The 23,813-nt window shown below is 36.5% G+C and overlaps 1 long non-coding RNA gene across 2 annotated transcripts in view; it reads left to right on the forward strand.

Moving 5' to 3' along the window:
• LOC129505325 (uncharacterized) overlaps window positions 1–23,813 on the forward strand; it is a 161,731-nt gene that overhangs the window by 16,815 nt on the left and 121,103 nt on the right. Inside the window, exon 3 of one of the 2 annotated variants that reach the window (XR_008663508.1) lies at window positions 3,501–3,644. The exons of the other annotated variant lie outside the window; for it this stretch is intronic. This is a non-coding gene — a long non-coding RNA (uncharacterized LOC129505325). Of the gene's footprint in view, window positions 1–3,500; window positions 3,645–23,813 lie in introns of those variants that run through there. 2 annotated transcript variants of the gene reach the window in all.

The following is a 23,813-nucleotide window of genomic DNA, read 5'->3' on the forward strand; positions in this document are numbered from 1 at the left end:
TTTGTCCTTCTCCGATTGACTCATTTCACTCAGCATAATACCCTCCAGTTCCATCCACGTTGAAGCAAATGGTGGGTATTTGTCATTTCTAATGGCTGAGTAATATTCCATTGTATACATAGACCACATCTTCTTTATCCATTCATCTTTCGATGGACACCGAGGCTCCTTCCACAGTGTGGCTATTGTGGACATTGCTGCTATAAACATTGGGGTGCAGATGTCCCAGCGTTATTTTTAACACTCATTCTCTTTCAGTTCAATAAAGTAAAAAATCTTTAGAGATTCAAGAATTTCATATAGGTTTATTTTTTAAAAATTAACTTTTACAGTCAGAATAAGAGTTCATGACTGTCAAAGGTTCTTAATAGATACGTGTTGAATGAGTAAACAAAGCAACCAGTCAATGACATGAAAAAGATGATATGCTTTAAAATTTTCAGTGTAATCTTTTAAATATGTTATTCTGGACATCTGTTGTTTTGTCAACCAAGTAATTGTTCTTCTCGGGTAGCCCCTCCCTTGATTCCTAACAGAACTGCCAGGTTCCCGTGTGACTCTGCTGGACATAGTGGTAGACACTTGAAACAAGCTGGTTCTATAAATCCCAGGATTTTTGAACTTTTGATCTAGAAAATAAGGTCAGTCGCTTTCTAATGGTTGAAATTATGAGGCATAAAGTCTGGCTGGTGTTAGTGGTAGCTTAGCAGTCTGAAATGTGGGCTCCAAATTAAAAGCTTGCTGTGGTCAAAGGTGGGACAATATGGACATCAATAAAAATAGTAAATGCAATGGATTGAAACAGTCAAATATGTTAGAATCGATGAGTTTATAACGCTACCAAGAAATACTAATTGGGTACGTTAGCTAGGGAATCAACTCATTATTTTGAATACTAGTTAATAAAGGAAAAAATTAAGGATTTACGTTGCCTTCCTTAAATTTACTGTACATTAATTAAGATAAATAGTTAATGAAGAAAATTTAAATCTATAGAACTATTCCAGCTAATAAACAGAGAAGGAATAATAGAACAGATTGTCCTCAACTGCAGGCCCCGTGATGGGCTATTTGCTATATAAAATCTATTAGCCATCCGTGGTTATTGAGCACTTGAAATGGGGCTGGTCCAAAGCAAGATGTGTTATAAGCAGTGATGTGCTGGTAAATGTTTAATTACTGGCTCTCTGAGATGGAAAAAACATGCTTTGTGATATTTGTTGTGGTGTAAATACTACCACCATAGCCAATGTTTAGCTATCAATGGGATGTCGTGAATGTAGAGTTCAGATGACAGCTTTCATGGGCCAGTGCAAGCAGGTTCTAACACATACCAGCTATGAATGGAAAAAACATAGGACTTTGAAAAATTATATGAAAGTAAGAATATAAAATATCTCAATCATTTTTAATAAGTGTTGAAATGATAATATTTTAGATATATTGAGTTAAATAAACTCTATTATTAAAATTATTTTCACTTTTTAAAAATAGGGGTACTAGAACACTTAAAATTACATCTGTGGCTCATTATATTTATCTTGGCAGTGCTACTATGGACAGTAATCATCACTAACTGCCGACATACCAGGTAGATAGGTAGATAGACAACCAGTTATTATGTGACTCCTGATGGAAGTATATAACACCACCTATGAAGCAATCTTTTCAAAGAACCAACCCTGTTACAAGATCAATTTTTTTAAATAATTACTAGGTTAATAGGAAATACTGAAGTCAGAAGAACATGTTAAATGACATCATAAGGCTGTAGTCAGTAAAGTCTATGATGTAGGATATACCGTAGGACCAAATTTCGTCAACAGATATGTACATTACAAGGGAGAGAAAGAGAAATGAAGGAGGATCTATACAATAAAAGAGACTTGAGAAACTGTCAACTGATTATAATTTGTAGACCTTACTGGAGTCTTAACTTAAACAAACATATTGTATGAAAGAAGTCCTATTATGAAATTTATGGGACAGCTGGAAATTTGAACACTGACTGGATAGTTGATGATATGAAGGTTTTGTTGTTAATAGTTTAGATGTGATGATGGCATTTTTATTATTAATTTTTTAAATCCTTATTTTTTAAGGATAAATACTATTTATAGATCAAATGTTACCATGTCTGGAATCGCTTCAAAATAATATGGGAGAAGATAAATGAGTGGGGTTATATATGAAACAAGGTTAGTCATGATTATTGTTGAAGCTTATCAGGGGTAGTATGTTTACTATTAACATGTTTAAATTTTACCATAATAGAGTTTTTTTGAATTTGTAAAATAGGTATAAATGTATTTCCATCTTTTGTATATGTTTGAGCATTGGATCTCCTACGTACAGGAAAGTGTTTGAGTACTTAGAGGTATATGAATCCTTTGTCATTTACAAGGGATGTAATAGGTATCATGTATTATTCCGCTATATATGTATTTTTAGAGCAATAATAATATTCTTGGTGACTGTCACCAAAGGTTATTTCTAAATTCCCATTTTACTTTTGTTCTTATGTTTTATGCCATATTGTCAGTTTCTATTTCAAATATAACTATTTAGGCCTTATCTAACCTAATAAAGTGTAGGCTCTTAGAGAGAGAGAGAGAGAGAGACTTAAGAGATATGGTGATCAAATGTAATGTTTGGATACCATTTGGAACTCAATGCAAATTAATCACCTGTAGGAAAAAAAAGTTATGAAACAACTAGATATTTTAATATATTAAATATATTTAATATCGACTGGACATTTGATGACTTTTATAAACGATTTTATTTATTCACGAGGAACAGAGAGGCAGAGACATAGGCAAAGGGAGAAGCAGGCTCCTCCCAGGGAGCCCAATGTGGGACTCGATCCTGGAGCTCTGGGATCATGCCCTGAGCCAAAGGCAGATGCTCGACTGCTGAGCCATCCAGGCGTCCCTGGATATTTGATGATGTTAAGAAAATGTTAATTGTTAAGTCTAGGGACACCTAGAACCAAAGTGAACATAAGTTGATGATTGTTACAGCTTGTGTGTGTCCTAGATTGTCATAGCTAGATTAGTCCATTCACAGGATTCATTGTACTAGTCTTTCTACTTTTGTGTATTTATTTAAAAAATATCCCGTAATAATAAGTTAATGGGCTCTGGCAATAGACTGCTTGGATTTGAATCCCAGCTGGGCCCTTGTTACGCTTATGACCGTGAACAACTTACTCAGAGTCATCATCCTCATCCATAAGATAGAAATGTTATTTGTATCTACCTCATAGTATGAAAATTAAAGTAATTAACATAGAAGTAGGGAAGGAGGTAGATGTGAAAAGGCACAGAGATTTGAGACAGTCCCCCACTGTCTCACTGACTTGATGTGATTGAAGTCCCGGTGTCCAATTCCCCAAGCCCATATTACTCTCTTTAGGTCCCATAAAACACTCCAGAATCCTCCTAATCAGTTCCCCTTTTTACTCAAATAGGTTTAAATTTATGTCTCTTCTCTTGCAGCTTAAACAGTGCCAGCTAATAGATAAACATATACTTTCACTCTAATACCCTATGAATTTGAAGTTTGCTGTGTGTGGGCTGGAAGCAGCCTGTCTTTGACTGGTTACTTGTTTGGAGTTGCTACTTGGGCTCCAGGATGGTAGCCTCTCAGCTTGGGTAAGGGTATTTTATATTTAGATGAGAACTTCTTTTGTTATCTGATTTGTTTGATTGAGTCTTAAGATTAACTTGACTGCTCTAAAATATTATCTATCTAGATGTTTGTCTGTTTATATATCTGTCTATATAACTGTCACCTATTTTTAAATATTTCCTTCATTCAACAAATGTTTGTTGAGGGTTTTCTGGTGCTGGGTACTCTGGTAGAAACTGGGGGAGATGGCAGAGAAGAAATCAGAAGGTCTGTACTCCACGCATCTTATACTTCAGGGAGGGTATGATTTAAGAGTACATCTGACTGCACTAGCAGAAAATCTTCCTGAGCATGGAGATAACTCTGGGTCTCACATAAAGTGAAGTTCACAGGGGCAGGCAGAGCAGGGCCAGAATTAGGTTGAAGTGAATAGAGGCACTTACTGCAGGTGTGAAATTTGAGGAACTGCCAAAGGACTTGGTAATTAAGATGAGTAATGGTTTACTGTTATTTGGGGGGAGGGGAGTGCCCTAAGGTTATTTATTGATAGAATAAGTTCAGAGAAAAATTTCAGAGCTTAATATTCAAACTTCACGGCATGTCATGATCTACAATTTCATTTAAATTAAAAGATTTAAGGTGGCTTTGACTCTTCCAGGAGTTGTATGTCTGAAATAATAATACTTTGTTTTTCAAAATTCTCTAGAGCCAGTTAACTTCCAGAGTATCATGATTTATTGGGGGACATGAAATTGAGACCATTTTTATCTCTATTTATTTTATCTACACAATAAATTACTGTAGAGATTAGCAGTATTTTATGATTGATAAATGAATATAATTTATGGGACTACTCACTAAAAATTTATTTTTACTCATTGGCATGACAAATTTTTAAAAGTTTAGATCAGGGATTTGTAACTAGGAGCAATCTGGCCCCCACCCCACTCTTCCCAAGAGGGGCAGGGTCACATACCTCCAGGATCCTCTCAAAAAAAAAAAAAAATTAACAGAGATCACTATTACTATTCTCAGCCAGTGAGTTTCAAATCTTCCTTACTCACAATGGGCTTATACAGCACATCCCCTACCTCATTCTTCAACTGCTTACTTCTGCAAATTGAATTTATGATATTCATTCCGCATACAATTCTCCTTCCAGCTGGGGTCTCAATACCACTAATTAATCCCAGTTTCTTACTCACTTTGGAAATACGGCCATTCTAGAAACCTTCATAGCTCTCATAAGCTAATACAATTAGTCATCAAATCCTATTTATTGTATCTCCTAAATATTTCTTGAACCCATCCCATTCTCCCTACCCAATGAGATACATTGCCAAGTCTCATCTGTACTGTTGTAATGACCTCACCCTTGACCCCTCTGCCCCTAGTAGTCCTTCTGCATTTAAATTGATTTCTCTCCAATTTGTTTTCCACCAAGCAGATGTAGTGATTTCTTTAAAATACAGGTCTGGTGTTGTCCTTTTCTGATTTAAAACCCTTAAATTCTTATTCATTGCTCTTTGGGTAAAGCCCCAAATCTTTAAGTCCCTGTGTGATCTCCTTCAATCCATCTCCCCACTCTCTTTTCCATGTTCTATCCAAAGTGGTTCTTTTCCAGTTTTCAAATACCATGCTGCTTTCTCCCTTAAGACATAATGATGTAACATTGAATGTAATGTTCTCCCTGTTTCAAGTGCTCAATACCTACTTACTTGCCTGACAAACTCCTATTTACTTTTCAGGTTCTAACTTAAGTGTCAGTTGCTAAGTACCCTCCAGAGTAGCTCAGGTCCCCAACTCTCAATGTAGCCTGTGTTTTCCTTCAAAGCACATATATATTATATCTACTGCCCCACCAGTTCATAAGGTTCCAAAGAACAGGAACAATTTCCCCAGTGCCAAACACAGCATCTGACTATTTGTTGCATTAATGAATAAACGAGTATCTTTAGCTGTGGTTCATTCCGTACCCTGCCCATTTCCCTAAATGACTACTGTAGGTATAAATTTTCCTTTCTCATGTGTTTTTTCATTCATTCTATAAATAATTGTTCTAGGTACCACTTTCTTTCAACTTATTTGTAGTTCTTGTTTATGTTTCTCAGGATATCGTTCATAACCAAACAATTCGTAGTTTTTTTTAATAATTTATTTTTTATTGGTGTTTAATTTGCCAACCTACAGAATAACACCCAGTGCTCATCCCGTCAAGTGCCCCCCTCAGTGCCCGCCACTCAGTCACCCCCACCCCCCGCCCTCCTCCCCTTCCACTACCCCTAATTTGTTTCCCAGAGTTAGGAGTCTTCCATGTTCTGTCTCCCTTTCTGATATTTCCTACCCATTTCTTCTCCCTTCCCCTCTATTCCCTTTCACTATTATTTATATTTCCCAAATGAATGAGACCATATAATGTTTGTCCTTCTCCAATTGACTTATTTCACTCAGCATGATACCCTCCAGTTCCATCCATGTCGAAGCAAATGGTGGGTATTTGTCATTTCTAATGGCTGAGTAATATTCCACAATTTGTAAAGTTTAAGGTTTCTACCCAAACTTGCGTGCTAGTCACTATACACCTACCACTTACTAGTTGTGGGGATTTAAGGCAAGTTAATTAGTTATATAATTAGATGGCTATCATGAGGCCTAAGTAATAGAAGGATAATAAAACAATTCATAACACCTAGTTGGAGTTCCATGAATTTTCTTTTCTGTCTGGCCTCCATGGTTAAGGAAAAGGGACTCAGTCCTTGTGCCTTCCAGGGTGTGATTCTGAATCCCTTTTCCCTAAACACTAATCAGATAGGTCTCTGGGCTGAAATTCAAAGAGATCTCTCCAGTTTTAATCCCTTATTAACGTAATGAGTAATTAAGTTTTTTGTTTGGTGAGTAAAAATTGGGCCTGAGTTCTGTAATTTAGGCTGTTATCTATGTGCTTAACAAAGGAGAAAATTATAATTTTCTACAGATCTTATTCCATCTTTCCCACAACAATCAAATACAAAATCAACTTAGTGGTAGGATATGGAGTTGATTCTTGAGCCTGGAAGCCCATCCATTAACCATTAAGCTGTTCTGCTAATGTAGGCATGAGGTGAGGAGGGCCTCTTGGCAGGACTAGAGAGAGGGGAGAGACAGGAGAAATATCCTAAAGGGAGGCTTTTTTCTGATGATTAACCTAAAGTAGCTACTCTCTATTTACCATTTTGTTCTAATTTTCCATGAAGCACTTAGCATTATCTGACATTTTTCTTGTTTACTTCTTTGTTTATTAACTGTCTCCTTCCACTAGAACGTAAGCTCCAAAAAGTAAGGAACCATGTGTGTTGTCTTTGCTATTAGAGACCTAGCACCCAGAGCAAGACATAGCATAAAGTAACACTTGGTATATATTTGTGGAATGAATAAATTGTTACTAGAAACAAGAGGCAACCAAATATAAGGGATCCCTGGGTGGTGCAGCGGTTTGGCGCCTGCCTTTGGCCCAGGGCGCGATCCTGGAGACCTCGGATCGAATCCCACGTCGGGCTCCCGGTGCATGGAGCCTGCTTCTCCCTCTGCCTATGTCTCTACCTCTCTCTCCCTCTCTCTGTGACTATCATAAATAAATTTAAAAAATTAAAAAAAAAAACAAAGTAATTTCAAAGTTTAAAGTGTGATCAAGGTAATAAAGTACCAATAACAAGGAGACATATTCTTATAGAAGGAGTAAGGAGGTTTTTGTTTTACTTTGTTTTCTTGTAGGGGGAGATATGAGTTTTAATAGTTTTAGACATGTTGAGTTGAAATTATGGGAAATCCTGAAAGGTGAAAATTTCCAACATATGGCTATTTACACTATGGGATTAATTTTTAAATTGAGATTTAAACAAAACAAAACCAAACCCTCTTCTGGTCCAGGCTCTGTCCTAGGCTGTAAGGACAAAAGATGAACAACAAGCTTTACTTTGGGAGCCCATAACTAACAGGAGGAAATAGATAACCAATTATGATATAAAATAAAAGTTTCAATAATATAATGATAGACAAAGTGAAATGGAAACACAGAGGAGGGAATATATTATAGAAGTCCAGGATGTCTTCCCAGGGTGAAAAGATGAGTATTAAGTTCTAGGAAAATAAAACTGGGAGGAAAGCCCTGAGTTTGATAGTAGTATTCATGTATAACACATGGTATATGCTCCACAAATCACTGCAGGTGACCAGTGGGCATGAAGTAAGGTACTAGTTCATTTAAAAAGAGAGAATCCATATCATTGTCTATTTTGCTGATATTAGCAACCATAGTTCTAAAGAATTTTTAGTAATATAAGAAAATGTTTTTACTTAGACTGTTTTTAAAAAGTAGAATATAAAATTATGCACACAATTGGATTCTAAAGATTTATTTATTTATTTATTTATTATTTATAAATGCTTATCCTTTTTTAATTTTTATTTATTTATGATAGTCATACAGAGAGAGAGAGAGAAGAGAGAGAGGCAGAGACACAGGCAGAGGGAGAAGCAGGCTCCATGCACCGGGAGCCCGACGTGGGATTCTATCCCGGGTCTCCAGGATCACGCCCTGGGCCAAAGGCAGGCGCCAAACCGCTGCGCCACCCAGGGATCCCCAAGATTTATTTTTTTCATTTAGAGTTTCCAAATGTCTCACAAAGGGAATATATTAATCACGCCTCTCCCCATTTATAACCAACACGTTTACCAAAGTAGCAGAAATAAAATAGGAAAACAAAGAAATGGAAGAAGGAGATATATAAGAATATTAGTCATAATTGTCTCAGAATGGTGAGGTTATGTGTGATTTTTGTTTCCTTTATACTCTTCTGAAATGTCAAGTTTTCTACAAGGAACTATAATTGAAACATGAGAAAAATAGATTCCATTTACTTGCTCATTAATTCATTTAACAAATAAGTATGTGTTTAGCGCTTATTACGTGCTTAGCACGGGCTAAAATTAGAAGCTTGGAGGTTATTTAACATAAGCAATTTGTTTGAGTTATTAGAAAGTCTCAGAGAGGGGCACCTGAGTGGCTCAGTTGGTTAAGCGACCAACTCTTGGTTTTGGCTCAGGTCATGATCCCAGCATCCTGGGATCAAGCCCCAAGTCAGGCTCCCTGCTCAGTGGGGAGTCTCCTTGTCTCCCTCTCCCTCCAACCCTACCCCTACTAGCATTCTCACTCTCTCTCAAATTAATTAATTAATTAAAAAAAACAGAACTCCAAGGACATATGACAACCTTAGGTAGATAGGTAGTAATCGGACTCAAACAGGGATCACTCTCCTCTGGTTCTGGACTTTCTTTTTTATCATCTTAACACTATGTGTAGGAAGGAGTGATTTGACCAACCACATAATCAAATAGCAGTACGTCCCTTACTGGATATCCTTCCATAATGTATCCCTTGTTACACTAACTTCACATTCTGCATTCAGAAGTTCTGTTTTGTAAATACCATTTCTCCATTCTGAAACTTTTACAGGCTGCTCTTTCCCTCTCAAATAAAGTTTGGACTTTTCTACCCTGACATTCAAGGCCTTCTTTAGTCTGGTTTTTGCATATTTTTAATATATTACATTTGGTCTGCTCATTGCTCATATACAGAAAATAACAAACTTATCATGTGTGATTTTCATGCTCCATGATTATTCTCAGCTTTCCAAATATTATTAAGTAATTTTCTCAACAGAGGTGTGTGGTCAAAGGGAAAGACAGCTAGTGGCTAATCAATGAACAGGACTGAACCTTAAACTATAGAACATAAAAGTTTAGCTTCTGTTGGGTCTCTACTTAACAGGTGTATGATCATTGGTAAATAATTTTGTCTTCTTTGAAAAGCCAATGCACATTATAGGATTATTGTTCATTTCTTCACTTGTAAATTCTCATGTAATGAGTTTTTTATTACATATTTCCTATTCACCAAGCTCTGTGTTGGGGTCTGGCCATTCATCAGAATCAGATGGGCATAGTCTCTGTGATCCTGGATGTTCAGGGAAAAGACAAAAGCACCAAGTAAACTAGTCACTACAAATTGTGACAAATATGAAGAAAACAGTAAGAGAGCAAGAAAGGGAAATTAGGAAAGAAATAGTATGATAATATTTTAGCAAAAAAATGAGGGGGAAGTAGCTTAGCTAATGGTAGGGAATAGGTTTTTTTAAGTAGAATATTATGTACAGAACCCTGAGATGGGAAAGGCTTTGTAATACTCGAAGAACTAAAAGAAGACTCTAGCCAAGAATGGAGAGGACAATGGCATGAGATATGCTGGAGATGGGCAGGGACCGGATCCTTAGGGCCTTACAGGCCATAATAAAACATATAAATGTTATTCTAAGGGTTAACAGATAGCAGGAGGGTTTTAAGCCAGGGAATGACATAACTGATTTAAATGGTCTTACTTTAAATGGAGAATGGAATGAAGAAAAATCCAGTAATTGTAACCCAAGGCAGCAATAATGAAGGCCCAGACAAAGGAGTGACAGTGAGTATAGGTAGAGAGAGAAAGAGAGAGTAGACATACTTAAGACATATTTTTGGAGGTAGAAATTGTGAAGACGTTATAGAATAATGAACTGGACAAATTAAGTAAACTACAAAATACTGTGAACATTTAGAGTTTTACCGCCACCCCTCTGGGCCTTGTGGAACTGAGAAGGCAATAAGGATTTCTTCTGCTGCCAGTGAGGCTTTCTTGTGTCTGCTCTTTGTATACATACTGGATCACGTGTCCTATCCAACTAAATCTGCTCTTCTAAAAAATTTACCTTTTTCTTAAACTCATTTATTCAAAAACTATTGAGCTCTTAGCATTAATCTAAAGGTAAAGGATTTGAATATAAGTTGATCCAAAATATGATTTACATATTGTTTTCATTCAAAGATATTCTTTAAATACAAAAGAAGCTCCTTTATCAAACTATGAGAATTGTGTGCTGGCATAAACAAAGTATGTTGATGGAGAATATAAAAACAAAGTCATAATTTGCACTAGAATTTAAAGTTGCAGAGACTCAGTATTTTTATATCTAACTAAGGAATAATGAGCTAACTGTGTAAAGATTATTAAAGATGACCATTGCATAGAAATAGGTCTTTGATTTTAGAATATTTATTTTACCAATAAAATGTAGTACTGTAAATTAATCTTAGTGAATTTCCCTACCTTAGTAAGCTCAAATATGCTTCTAGACAAACAAGTCCCCCTACCTACCAAAACAAAATGAAAGATGCTTTTTTTGTTCCAGTTTAACCTCATTGTTCTTTGAGGAGGTCCTGAATTTCAAATAGATCCAGTCATTCCAAAATAATGATAAAATCTAACCAATCTACCTACTTCAAGATCTAGCCTTTGTTTAAAGTAAATGGATTAACATTTTCATTGTTGGGATTTTCTCCAATCTAGGTTTGATAGGTTATCAGAAAAAAAAAAACAAAAAAAAACAAACAAACACCATGGCAGTCCTCCTTAGCTCATTCCCCTCACTTTATCCTCCCATTCCTAAACCCTTTTCTTTCTTATAAGATCATAGGATTCTTTTTTTTTTTTTTAACTGCAGGCAATGGTCTAATACCTCCCTTTAATCACAGTTGGAAAAGTTTTTCTTTGTTGAGAAGCTTTTGACAAATGTTTGCCTAATATTATTTTTAAGTGCAGATGTCTCTCTAAATTTTTTAACATGGAGAGCGTTAATGATTTCTGTTCTTTCCCTATCACTTTTTTTAGAGCACTTGTAGTACGAGACAGACCAAAATAAAATTTTCAAGAGTTCATGCTTCTAACCACCCCAAGGGGTGGTCACTGGTCTCCTTGTGCTTCATGCCTAAAGTTGTCTGTTTTCCTATGTAATCTTTTTCACTGCATTGGCCCCAAAGGAGAAAGTAACCTAAGTCCTTTTAACAAGTCTATACATGTTATTTGGGAATAGGAAGACTGTTTCAATGCCATGATCAGTCCTTGGCATCAATAGATTATACCTCCTTTTCTTTTTTTCCCACTTCTTCATGATCTGGTCAAGTATACATTCTCTCTCTCTGAATGTTTCCTAGACACTGAAATGTATAGCTTACATAATTTCATTATCTCGCCAATAATGGCAAATTGAAAAGCCATTATGGTAAATATTGATCTATGTTCTCTGATATGCAATGTAAAGTCATTTTATATATGTAGATATATAAAATATATTCCATTTATTCCTGTCTCTCTTCCTCCGTCTTTTTTTCCTCCGTCTCTTCTGACCAGATCTCAAGTTCATATCAGCTGTTAGCAACAAGACCATTCCTTGCACAAGGAAACACATCTACATTCTGACAAAAATGGTCTTCTAGGAATGGCAGTTTTAACCTATATCGTTGACTTTCTAAGCCTTTCCCCTTGGAAGGTGCCGGAAGTTTCACTGTCAGCATGGTGATAAAGGTAATTGAGAACTTTTGAAACTGGAGAGGCAGTTACAATGCAGCAGAGCTGGCCCAGAAGCAGCATTTCAGAGGGTAGGTTCTTTCCAGTCTGAACTGGAGAATCTGAGCAAGATACTTAGCTTATCTGGGCCTCGGCTTCCCTCTCTGTTAAATAAGAATAATACTTTATAGGTTCAAAAGTGTATCAGTGCACTTTATAAAATATGTTAATTGTTGCTATCACTCAGTTAAAAGTAAAGGCAACAACAAAATTTTAAAAGTAAAGGCAAAAATTATAAATAAAGAAATAAAAGTAGGAATTTGAAAAAAATCAAACTTTGGAGGCTCTGGTCCAACAATACCTTGTCCTAATCTGAATTTCCCACCTTTCTATCATTAACTTGCTTTGCATTCTTCCTCTAAACATATGTGTGAAATAATATATATTCTCAGTTGTGTTTTTAAAGAGCTCTACAAATACCTAGAACTCATTAGTCATTCACAATTAGAATGTTTTAATGGGAAGTTAAGGCAACTACACTGAGAACATAGAGGAGTTTTATTAAGGAATAACATAGCAATCATTAGGAAATACGACATTTTCAAGGAATAACAGAAGGAAGCAGTGAGGTCTTGGGACAGCACTGGGATCTTAGAGAATCACCAGCAGGAGAGAGAAACAGGGAGAGAAAGGTGGAGATAAGACAGACTTCACATCTTGTAGAATTTTCCTCTTTATGTAGAAAATGGGGGAAAGCTCTCTTTATTCCTCTATCCTCAGTAATTCTTCTAGGACTCAGAATTCAAGCAAGTAGTATATATATATATATATATAAGATTAACCAGGTTTTTGTGCACTTGCCTAGGAACTCAACCATCACAGTGTTTCTGAAAGAAAAAATGTATTCCAACTTCCAAAGAGCCAACCCTCAAATGCATTTTTGGAATGCAATCTGTTTGAAAGTGAAATAACCAGGCAGCCTGTGTAAGTTCTCTTTTGAAAGAGTTTGCAGTTAGAAACATATCAGCTTCTGTGAAAAACTGTTTTCTAATGGTGGCTAAATCTTTTGTAGCTATCTTATATACTTTCTGGAAGGAGATGGACTATAAATATATACATGAGGTGTATAGATTAAAACATTTAGGTAGATTTTAAGATTTTTCAAGACATAGCTGTAGAATACTTTCTCCATATTCAGACATCCTGGAGATCTTTTTTTTTTTTTTTTTTTTCCGTAGCCCTGAAATCAACTATTTACTTTAGGATATAACAGGCCTTTCTTAATTATACCTTAAGAATAATCTCATCTATAATAAATCATATCTATATGAAAAAAAGCTCGGTAAAACGTGTAATACTGTAGCCATGTCCATGGTTTATTAAACCCTCTCTGGAGTATATAGAATCACTTATACTTACAATTTAAAAATTAAAATGGTAGGTTTGGGTGAAATAATTTCCAAGGTTCAACAAGTATTTGAACTTTTTACGATCAGGAGAGTTATAACTTAGAATTTCTCCTATAGTAATTTTACTCAGATAAATGATATGAATAATGAATTATTCATTACTAAATTATTCCAGCCAACTTATTCTTTTTACACCCTAGCTTATGACTGCAACCCTAGTAAAATTCGTGTTCAAGAAAAGAGATAACATATTTTTCTTCCTAAGGGTAGTCACCCATAAGTAAGGTCCAAACCAGGACACTCTTCTCCAGAAAAATGCTAAACCAGACACTAAGCATAGAATAGGACTAACGTGGGAAATCCTGACTCTGGTGCCCAAGGCATAGTTGTGCTTTGGCTGCCCAAATTTCCCGCTCAGCACGGTGTGATCTGAGAGGAGGTAGCGTGAATTAGTGCAAAGAACTCACTGACCCAACTGATTCAGGTTCTCTGCTAGAGAACTGACACATCATCCACCAGCTCTTTAAAACAGGAAACTGGAGAAAGCTTTCCTTCACCTCCGTCTTCCAACCACTGATTAAATCTTGCTATTTTCACTTCTTACTTCCATCCACTTCTATTCACTCCACTATCACTACCTTAGTTCAGGTCATCATTGTCCATCACCTGCATGATCATGATCACAGCAGCTTCCTATTGGCTTTCCATTACATCCTGACCCCTCCAATCCATTCTTCACATCAATGCCTAACTAGTCTTTCTCAATTGATCATTCTCCTTCTTAAAATCCTTATTGGGTCCCCATTGTCCTCAGATCAATCTTTACCTTGTCCTGTAAGACTGTCCATAATTGGATACTTATCTCCAGCCTCCCCCTTCATCGCTCCCTGCCCACTCCACCTGCACACCATGCTTCAACATATTGAATTTTACCCAGTTCCTGGAATGCACCTCCCATTTAACAATATTTTGCTTAAACATTTCCTCCTCCATACTCCCCATTCTAGCCCCCCATCCCACTCCTGTGCCTGAAATTCCATCTTCATTACTTACATCTCATTTTAGAAAAGGCTCCCAGAAAGCCTACCTCCCTGTAGGCCCCTAGTCCTTCTTATGCACTACCATCACAATAATCTCTACTTCTCTCCTCAGAGCTCGTATTCAAACTGTGGGTTGCTTCTTTGTCTGAAATCCCACTGGACTGTGATCTCTGTGAGGGCCTGCACTTCAAGTTTTCCTATCCTTGACTTTCCAGCAACCTGTTTTACACAACACATCAAGAAAATCTGTTTGCTTCCAAAAATGCCAACCTGACTTTGTGCACATTCCTAATCCCCAGCTTTCAGTCCCAATTTTTATATTTTTTTGCAGATCACAGTAAATAGCTAATCATACCATCTTGACTCATTCATTTTCTCCCAGGCTCTAGGGCTTCTCCTTCAGTGGAAACGAATACCATGTACCTTATGAGTGCCTTAGGGCAAACAACATATGGAAAGGAAAATTGGCTTATTGCCATAAAAAACACAAACTCAGCAGATTTTTCTTTCCTCCTAAATTTAACTCAATGAAGAAAAGTGCTTACATCACCAAAGCTTCAGAGACCCCAGGGAAGTCACTGACAGCTGATTTCTCAATCTCTCCTCAAAGTACTGTAAAGGGCAAATGCCTCCAGTTTTAGGATCCATGCATTCACAAATTGGTGAAGGTGCTTTAAAAGCATAAAATACTATGTAGAGATTCATTAAGACATGTTTATGATCACTATATTCTTATTTCAAATGTAAGACTGTCCTTCAAACACAAAAAGATATAGAAGCATAGGCTCCCCCTCAAATGGAGGAATACCCTGGAAGCACAAAAATTCAGCTATGTGAAATAGACAATGAGGATAAGTTAGAGCAAACAATATATATAGTGATCTTCTGGAATTCAAGTATGAAGATGGCAACATCCATCCCTGGCTAAATGCATCCACTTCTCTATGAGCTCTATCTCAGGTCATACCGTTTTTAAAATCTCATGGCCAGACAACGACAAACTAGATAAAATGTTGTCATTTGGAACCAGTGTGCCCAGAGTTTAAAAGAAAAAATTTTGTCCCTTGGATCCTAATTTCAGTAACTCATTTCTTCTGTGGATATTTATTTAAGGCTGGTTGAGAAGGGTGCTGTGATGGTCCAAGCTACTATCAATACATAATTGACTAGAGCTGTTAGAATAATTGATCATATTTTAGGTAACTGTTTAGTATACTAGTATTCTTTCTGTATTTTGAAAAAATTCATTTTAGAAATTACTTGAGTATCTGGGAAACACAAGTGCTTACTTACATGCAGCATAGGTTAGCACTCACTGTATCTAGTAATTTAGATCATGAGTAGCCTACCCTGTCCACTTTTTTCCTACTGCAATTAAGAGGAAATCTCATAATGTCCCATCCTGAGTGATCTGGTCTTGCCTGTTTCTCCAGTTCCACCTCGTTCCTTGCCCAGTATGCTGTATCCACACTGGACTTATTTCAGGTCCTCAAACACTTGAGAGTCTTACTTGGCTGGACCTTTTGCACATGCTGATCAGTCTGGAATGCTATGCTCTTACCTCTTTCCTGGCTGGCTGCTTTATAGACCTTAGATATTAGTCTAAAAGTAACTTTCCTAGAAAAGCCTTCTTTGACTATCTGTTTCCTCTCTCCTATTTTTCTCTAACATAGCCCCAAGATTTTCCTTTCACAGGGCTCATACAATTTGTTATTATTTGTTTGTGTGTTGTCTCTTTCCTACTAGACTATAAACACCATGAGAACAGGAGCTGCATCTAACTTATTCATTATTGAATTCCTAGCACATGGCCTGGCACAATGCCAGGCTCTCAATATGTATTTATTGAATGAATGTATGAATACTGGATTGGAAAAATACACATGATGTTAGTTCTGTGAATTAGGCTTTACTTTGTATGGGTTTATATTTTATTAATCTCAACATATATTTAGAAGAAATATTCATATAGCATCAGTATTGAATCATACATACAAAGATATTCAGACTTAGAGTAGTAAAGATGATTTTAAAATAGTTTTGAAGAACACCAGTTCTCCAAGGATTTGTGGCCACTAGAATAGATGTGGAAGGTTTAGAAGATTGTGTTAAATCTTGCTTATACTGTGACATAGCCATCTTTTCATTCTTTCAGTTATTTTTTTTAAAGGCTTTTATTTAATTACTTGACAGAGAGAGAGAGAGAGCAAGTACAAGCAGGGGGTGGGGAGAGGGAGCAGCAGAATTCCCACCAAGCAGGGAGCCCAACACGGGGCTGGATCCCAGGACCCTGGGATCATGACCCGAGCCAAAGACGCTCAGCCGACTGAGCCACCAAGGCACCCCTCTTTCAGTCATTTGAAAGAGATCCTTGGTAAAAACGTTTTCTTCCTGAGACTTTTTAAAGCATAAATAGTGTAAATTTTCTCTCTTCAAAAAGTCCAGTAAATTCAAGTAGTTGGTTCTAATCATTTGAGTTTTTTTTCTGCACCTAACAATCACTGGTCTAATCTTTGCTTTTCTGTACTTATGTAAAAGCGTAATTTAACTTTCTTTAACTCTTACTAGATGCTGTAGAGACCAAAATGAGTTCCCTATAGTAGGCCATGGCCCAACAGGAAACATGCATAAACAGTTATTTATAATTCAGTGTAGTCAAGCGAGGGAGTTATGCTCTCAAGAACTACTTCAACCAACTTGAGGGCATCAGAGTCAGTTTCCTACAGGAAGTGGCACATGAACTAGAACTTCAAGGGTGCATAGAACTAAACTGGGAGAAGTGGAAATAAAGGGCACAGCATGCACAAAGACAAGAAGCATTGAAACAAGAAGTATTTCACTGTGTTCCAGGCATCATAAGCAGTTCAGTGTCCCTGGAGCATAAATTTTGGAGGAGTGGAAACTGTTGAGGCTCGAGAGGTAGTCAGGGCCAGATGCAGGAAAGGGAGCTTGTATCTTATTAGGGCGCTTGGACTTTATACTCTAGGCCATGGGGATCCACCAAAGGGTTTCATGGGAATTGTTAATAGTTAATCTCTCTGGGAATATATCCAAAGGAAGTAAAAACACTAACTTGGGAAGATATATGCACCCCCATGTTCGTAGCAGCATTATTTATAATAGCCAAGGCATAGAAACAGTCTAAGTATCTATCAATAGATGAATGGATACAGATGTTGTCATGTATGTATATATATCTATATAGATAAATATACGGACACACAATGGAATATTACTTAGCCATTAAAAAAAGAGAAAATCCTACCATTTGTGACAACATAGACCTTGAAGGCACTATGCTAAGTGAAGTAAGACAGAAAGACAAATACTATATACACACTTGTATGTAGAATAGAAAAAAACAAAACCCATATGAAGAGGTTAGACTTGTGGTTACAGAGGAGGAGGATGGGAGAGGAAGAAGGAATTGGAGGAAGGTGGTCAAAAGGTACAGACTTCCAGTTATAAGATAAATAGATGCAAAGGATATGATGTATAACATGATGACCACAGCCAGCACTGCTGTGTGATAGATAAGGAAGTTGTTAAAAGAATAAAACCTAAGAGTTTTCTTTTTTCTTTTTTTATACTGTATTTATATGGAAGATGGATGTTATCTGAACATATCATGGTAATCATTTCACAATGTATGTAAATCCAACCATCGTGCTTTATGCCTTAAATTTATGCAGTTATGTATATCAATTATTTCTCAATAAGACTGGGGAAAAAATAGTTAATCTCCAAGAACATGTGAATTGAAAAATTTTATGTAAATTACTTTCCATTTTTACACTACTAGCAGTTGGAAGAGACATATCATGAACAAAAACTTCAAAAGATTTACAATTGGGCACTCTTAATTGTGTTTATTCCAAACACTTTCCACATCAAAACGGATGTTTAAAATGAATAAATTTGATATTGTGAAGTAGTCCATCTTTAGTCCTGATGTTTATTAAATAGAAAGATTCAAAAATCATCCAATTATTCTTGGAAAATGTGCATGAATGTGTGGTATTTGGAACTCTATTTTAGAACCCAAATGTCATAGACATCTGGACACAAAAATTATGCAAGAGAGACCTTTAGAAATGTGTTACTAATTATTGACTCTTCCCTGCAACAACATAACTGAGCCTTTGTTATACGCACTATGTGCAGTACTGCTATAGACTGTGGCTTTTTCACATTATGGTTTATTTTCATAAGATATTCCTCATAACTAGCATCACAAAACACTCCATGGAGTTAATAATAAAGCTAGTAAGCCTCACAAACAAATGAATTATGTTAGCAGTGATGAACAGACTAAACAATAGCTTAGGAAAAATTGTATAAGGGAAGTAGAAGAAATATGATCAAGCTAGCTGAAAATATAGGCAACTAGGAAAATTCAGGGTGACTAGCTATAATGGAGAGGCCATGTGCAGTTGCAGAATCAGTAGAACTGGACTTATGACTTACCAAATATGTCTATTCATCTCTCTGTGCCCTAATTTATTATCCATAACAAAATGATAGTGCTTCGTAGTATTAAGGTCTTCTTCTATTGTAAAATATAGATTATAAGAGTTTAAAATACCATGAGTTCAGCTACTATTAAGTACCTACTATATGCACTAGGAACAGTTCTCAGTGATAGTGTCTAAGAACCAGGCAAGATCTCGGTTCTTATAGAGCTTAAATTCTAGTAAGGAGGAAAGACAAGCTCTTTTTCCTCTAGTTGGGAAAGAGCTATAAATAAAATAATTGTAGCTAGTAGCAGGAAAATAAGACAGGATCATATTCTAAAGAGGAACTGGGTGGTCTGGGGCAACATTACAGAGACAAGTAGGGAATGGCTAAGACCTAAAGAAAGAAAAGCATCCAGATTTGTGAAATCCAAGAGCCAAGACATTCCTGCTGGAAGTTCCAGTGCCAAAGACCTGGGTAGGAAACAGACTAGACTTTCTTGAGAAACACAGAGAAGCCAGTGGGGTTAGAATATAGAAATGAGTGGAAGGAGGACAAGAAAAAAGGTAAACTAAGTCATGTAGATCCTGACAGGCTATGGTAGGAAGTTTGAATTTTATTTTAAGTGCAATGGGCAGCACCAAGAGTAATTTAAGCTGGAAAGTATCATGATCTAATTTATTTAAAAATATCACGTTGGCCGCCGTGTTGGGGCTTCATTGCAGATGGCACAGTGAAAGCAAAGAAACCAATTTCAGAGGCTATTGTAAAATGCCGGGTAAGAGACAATGATGACTTAGACTAGATGAAGAGAGAGAGGCCTGAAATATATTGAGTGGTGATATATTGTTCTAAATCTTTGTATTTAAATGTCTTCAGTGTTAATGTGATATTTTAGAAGCTGGATCAGATTAACTCATACATTTTGTAACCTTGATTTAAACTCAATGAAAAATGAAGGAGGTTAGCTAGGATAAGAGTAATACCAAATAAATGTCATTTGCTCTGAAAATTTCTATACTGAATTTGGTGCCATATGTATTTGGGGACTTTCACCCAGGTTTGCAAATAAAGAAAAATGGGGAATTTAGAAAAATAAATCATATATCTTTATAATAATTTGACCAGCATGGATTCCAGTAGAATTATATATTTTTAAATATATGAATTTATTATTTTATGAAGCATTAAAGTAGATATTTTCAAAGGATGGTCTCCTTACTTTGAATAATTCCCTCTAAGCCAGTTTGGCACAATTAAACAACTGGGACTATCCTTTAAAAATATATAAAATGTACCATTTCTGTTGCAGTTTCATTACATTTGTAAAGTAATACAGAAAAATAAACTGGCCAATAACAGTAGAAAATCAAGATGTGGGGTTCCCTGGGTGGCTCAGTGGTTTGGTGCCTGCCTTTGACCCGGGGCGCTTTCCTGGAGTCCTGGGATCGAGTCCCACATCAGGCTCCCGGCATGGAGCCTGCTTCTCCCTCCTCCTGTGTCTCTGCCTCTCTCTCTCTCTCTCTCTCTCTCTCTCTCTCTCTCATAAATAAATAAATAAATAAATAAATAAATAAATAAATAAATCTTTAAAAGAAAAAGAAAAAGAAAATCAAGATGCGTTCTCAATTCTAAGAGAGCTAAGGAATAAAGGATGTTAAAATTACCTGCTTCTTATTTAAAGATATTAGCATGCTGTATCAAAATGTATAATATAAACATAGATACTTCTTAGGTTTACAAAATGTCATTTGTAGGCTGCTTACTTAAAACTTGGGAATAATTTTCCCATAGAAATAATATAACCTCCCAGGCCAGTCCAAAAAAATATGTTTAACCATTATATCACTATATAGTCAAATATTAGTGAGTGGTACCATACGTTAAGGTTACAGGAAGCATAAGGGCCTCCTTATGTAAGAGGAATATTAAGAAGAATAAAAATATTCCCATGCTTTCTCTGGATATAGGCATAACTCTGGAAAATTACCTTGCCATATAATAATTTTGGCAACTCTGCTCTGAAAATACTGGCTCTGGGCAGCCCAGGTGGCTCAGTGGTTTAGCACCGCCTTCAGCCCAGGGCCTGATCCTGGGGACAGGGGATCAAGTCGAGTACCATGTCGGACTCCCTGCATAGAGCCTGCTTCTCCCTCTGCCTGTGTTTCTGCCTCTTTCTCTCTGTCTCTCATGAATAAATAAATAAAATCTTTAAAAAAGTCCTGGCTCTTATATTACTTGCACACCTACTAGTTAGTTGAACCCTATTTTGTATACTCCTCAAATTGCTCTTTTCCCTCAAATTATCTGCCTCCTCTACTTGCCAAATTATTCTGGTTTTTCTTCAGTGTCATTTAAAAGTTAGGAAAGCAATCTGACTAAACAACATATTAATCTATAAATGACTGGTCAATAATTAAACTTCAGAACTATGTGTACCTCAAAAATGGATGCCTATTAGCCTGACTGAATTCCTAACATAAATTCAGGCATTCTGGTAAAGTAAAAGGATTTTACACAATATGGGATAGCATATATTAAAGAGAAAAAGAATGGAGCTGCATAATTTTTCCTACTTTCTTTACTTCTAGAGTCTCAGCAACATGTACAAATTCCTTGATGTATTTTTAACCAAGTTGGTCTTTATTACAGTTCTTTGAGTGGGTAATGCTAATGCCCTGTTTACAGAAGAAATTGATATATCTCTACTTTTCTCAGCCATATATCAATAATCCATCCCATTAGAACATAGCCCTGTTGAGCTTTTTCCCCCAACCAGGGCTAAGTACCAATCCTTCACTCATCTAAGAGCTTTACCCCTCCACTGAAATGGTTCTTGAAGTCTTTCACATTTTCTATAAAGTTTTCCTAGGCAGGTCAGAGAACAGAGAACAGTAATTGCATATATGGTGTCACTCCGTCTGGAGCTGAAGACACCTACATCTTTGCCTCCTGTTTGGTGAGACATAGTAGAAAGACCAGTTTTTGTGTTGGTGCTGTTACTAAGCTTAAGCAAATCATTTCCATTTTGTGTGTCTGTTTCCTTATCCAACTGGAAGACGGACATGTGTGTATAGGGAGTTGTATGGGGTATGTAATACCTGGTCATCTTCTCTACCTAATTGATGTCCAGATCAAATAAGAGGATTTATGTGAAAACTCTGAATAGATAGAAAGCACTGTATTTTAAAACACAGCTATTTGTTGAGCTCTCACTATGTCCAGGCAGTGTTCAGTACTTCTCTATGCTTTATATCATTTAATCCACAAACAAGAAGATATTAGTAACTCCATTTTACAGAGGAGGAAACGGAGGCTTAGATCAGTTAAATGCCAAAAGTCCAAAGGATGTGGTCAGATCACTATAGTCATATGGCATGTCAGTGGTAGAGCTGGGCTGTGAACCCAGGCCTGTCAGGCTCCAGTGCCTGTCTCTTCACACTGGATTATACTGCAACCCATTCTACACATGTTAAGTCAGTATGAGCTGCCTCATTTATTTTTATGAACCCTACATGCACTTATCCCTAAAACATACACTCTAAATCCGATTTATTAATTTTATGGTGACTTATTCTACCAATTTTGCTGTTCATGTGTTACATGTTAATGACTCTGTAAAATCATAGACTTCTTTAAGGTCCATTTTCTCTAGCGTTCTTTATGTAGTTCTTAACACAGATATATAAGCAATCTTTCTAAGTATTTTATGATGAGGAGGAGGAAGAATCAAGAATCTAGGTTGGGGGAGGGTGAATGAATCTATTGAAAAGGGTTCACAAAACAAATACTCCTCACAGGAACAGCTGAAAGTTTTAATATTTCTAAGTGGCCAGCTATAGTATAGTTAAGCACCAAAATATGCTAATATTGTATAAAGATAATTTTAAAAATTGTGTGTGGGTAGTGAGTTGTGAGTCACATACTGAAAGAGGCTTAGCTTTTTTTTTTTGTATTATATAAATAATTGGAATCACATTTCAGAAAAGCGTCCAAAATAGAGCAACTAGGATTAAAACTTAAAAAAAATACACTAAATAATTTCTTTTTTCTTAGAAGCTGGCATTGATTTATATCTATATAGTAGATCAAAACCAAGTATATTTTATCTCTGTTATACAGGTGTGAAACATAATGCAGATAATACACAAATTATGCCCCTCAAGGCCATGAATAATTGTGGCCAACCTTGGACAAGAAGTCAGGCATCCCAAGAGTGGAATTAAAAAAAAAAAGTGAAGTCAAGTCCTGAACTACACAGAGAATACCTGTACACACACTCTCTTCTGAGCCTCTGTGACCACGGAAAACCACGGGGGAGATGATGTGAACAGAGAGCCTCTCTTTCTAGCCTCTGGCAGTGAGTAATTCTACCCAATATAACTTTATGAAGGTCACCTCCCATCTTCTGCTTTTGAGTAGAGGCAGACAGAGAAATGTTTTGAAGGGTCAGTATGAGAAAGATTCAGCTCTTCATGTTTAATTTTGACTCTTCTTTAAAACGTCATCTTGGGACTGTAGTTGTCAAGACTATCATGTGTCAGGTATAGTCAATATCGAGGGAACTACCGTTAGGTACTTCAAGAATGCTATTGCCTAGGAACGAAAATCAAAAAGTATAAAAATACTTTATAGACAGATAAAACCTGTCTTCTATAGATGAAACAGATCGTAATTGAATCCCTGAGAAAACTGCAACCAGCCAAGTCTTAATAAGGGTGTTCGCCTTACTCCTCAATCTACCTGTAAGGTGACTGAGAGGAAGTGAAAATCATAACTTGGCCAGGACAAAAGGCCAAGTAGCGAACGTCAAGAGTAAGAGGGGTGAGTTCTGAGGTCACTGTTTACTATGCACTGTCTAAA

The sequence above is a fragment of the Nyctereutes procyonoides genome, unplaced genomic scaffold (genome assembly GCF_905146905.1).
Source record: "Nyctereutes procyonoides isolate TBG_1078 unplaced genomic scaffold, NYPRO_anot_genome, whole genome shotgun sequence".
NCBI lineage: Eukaryota > Metazoa > Chordata > Mammalia > Carnivora > Canidae > Nyctereutes > Nyctereutes procyonoides.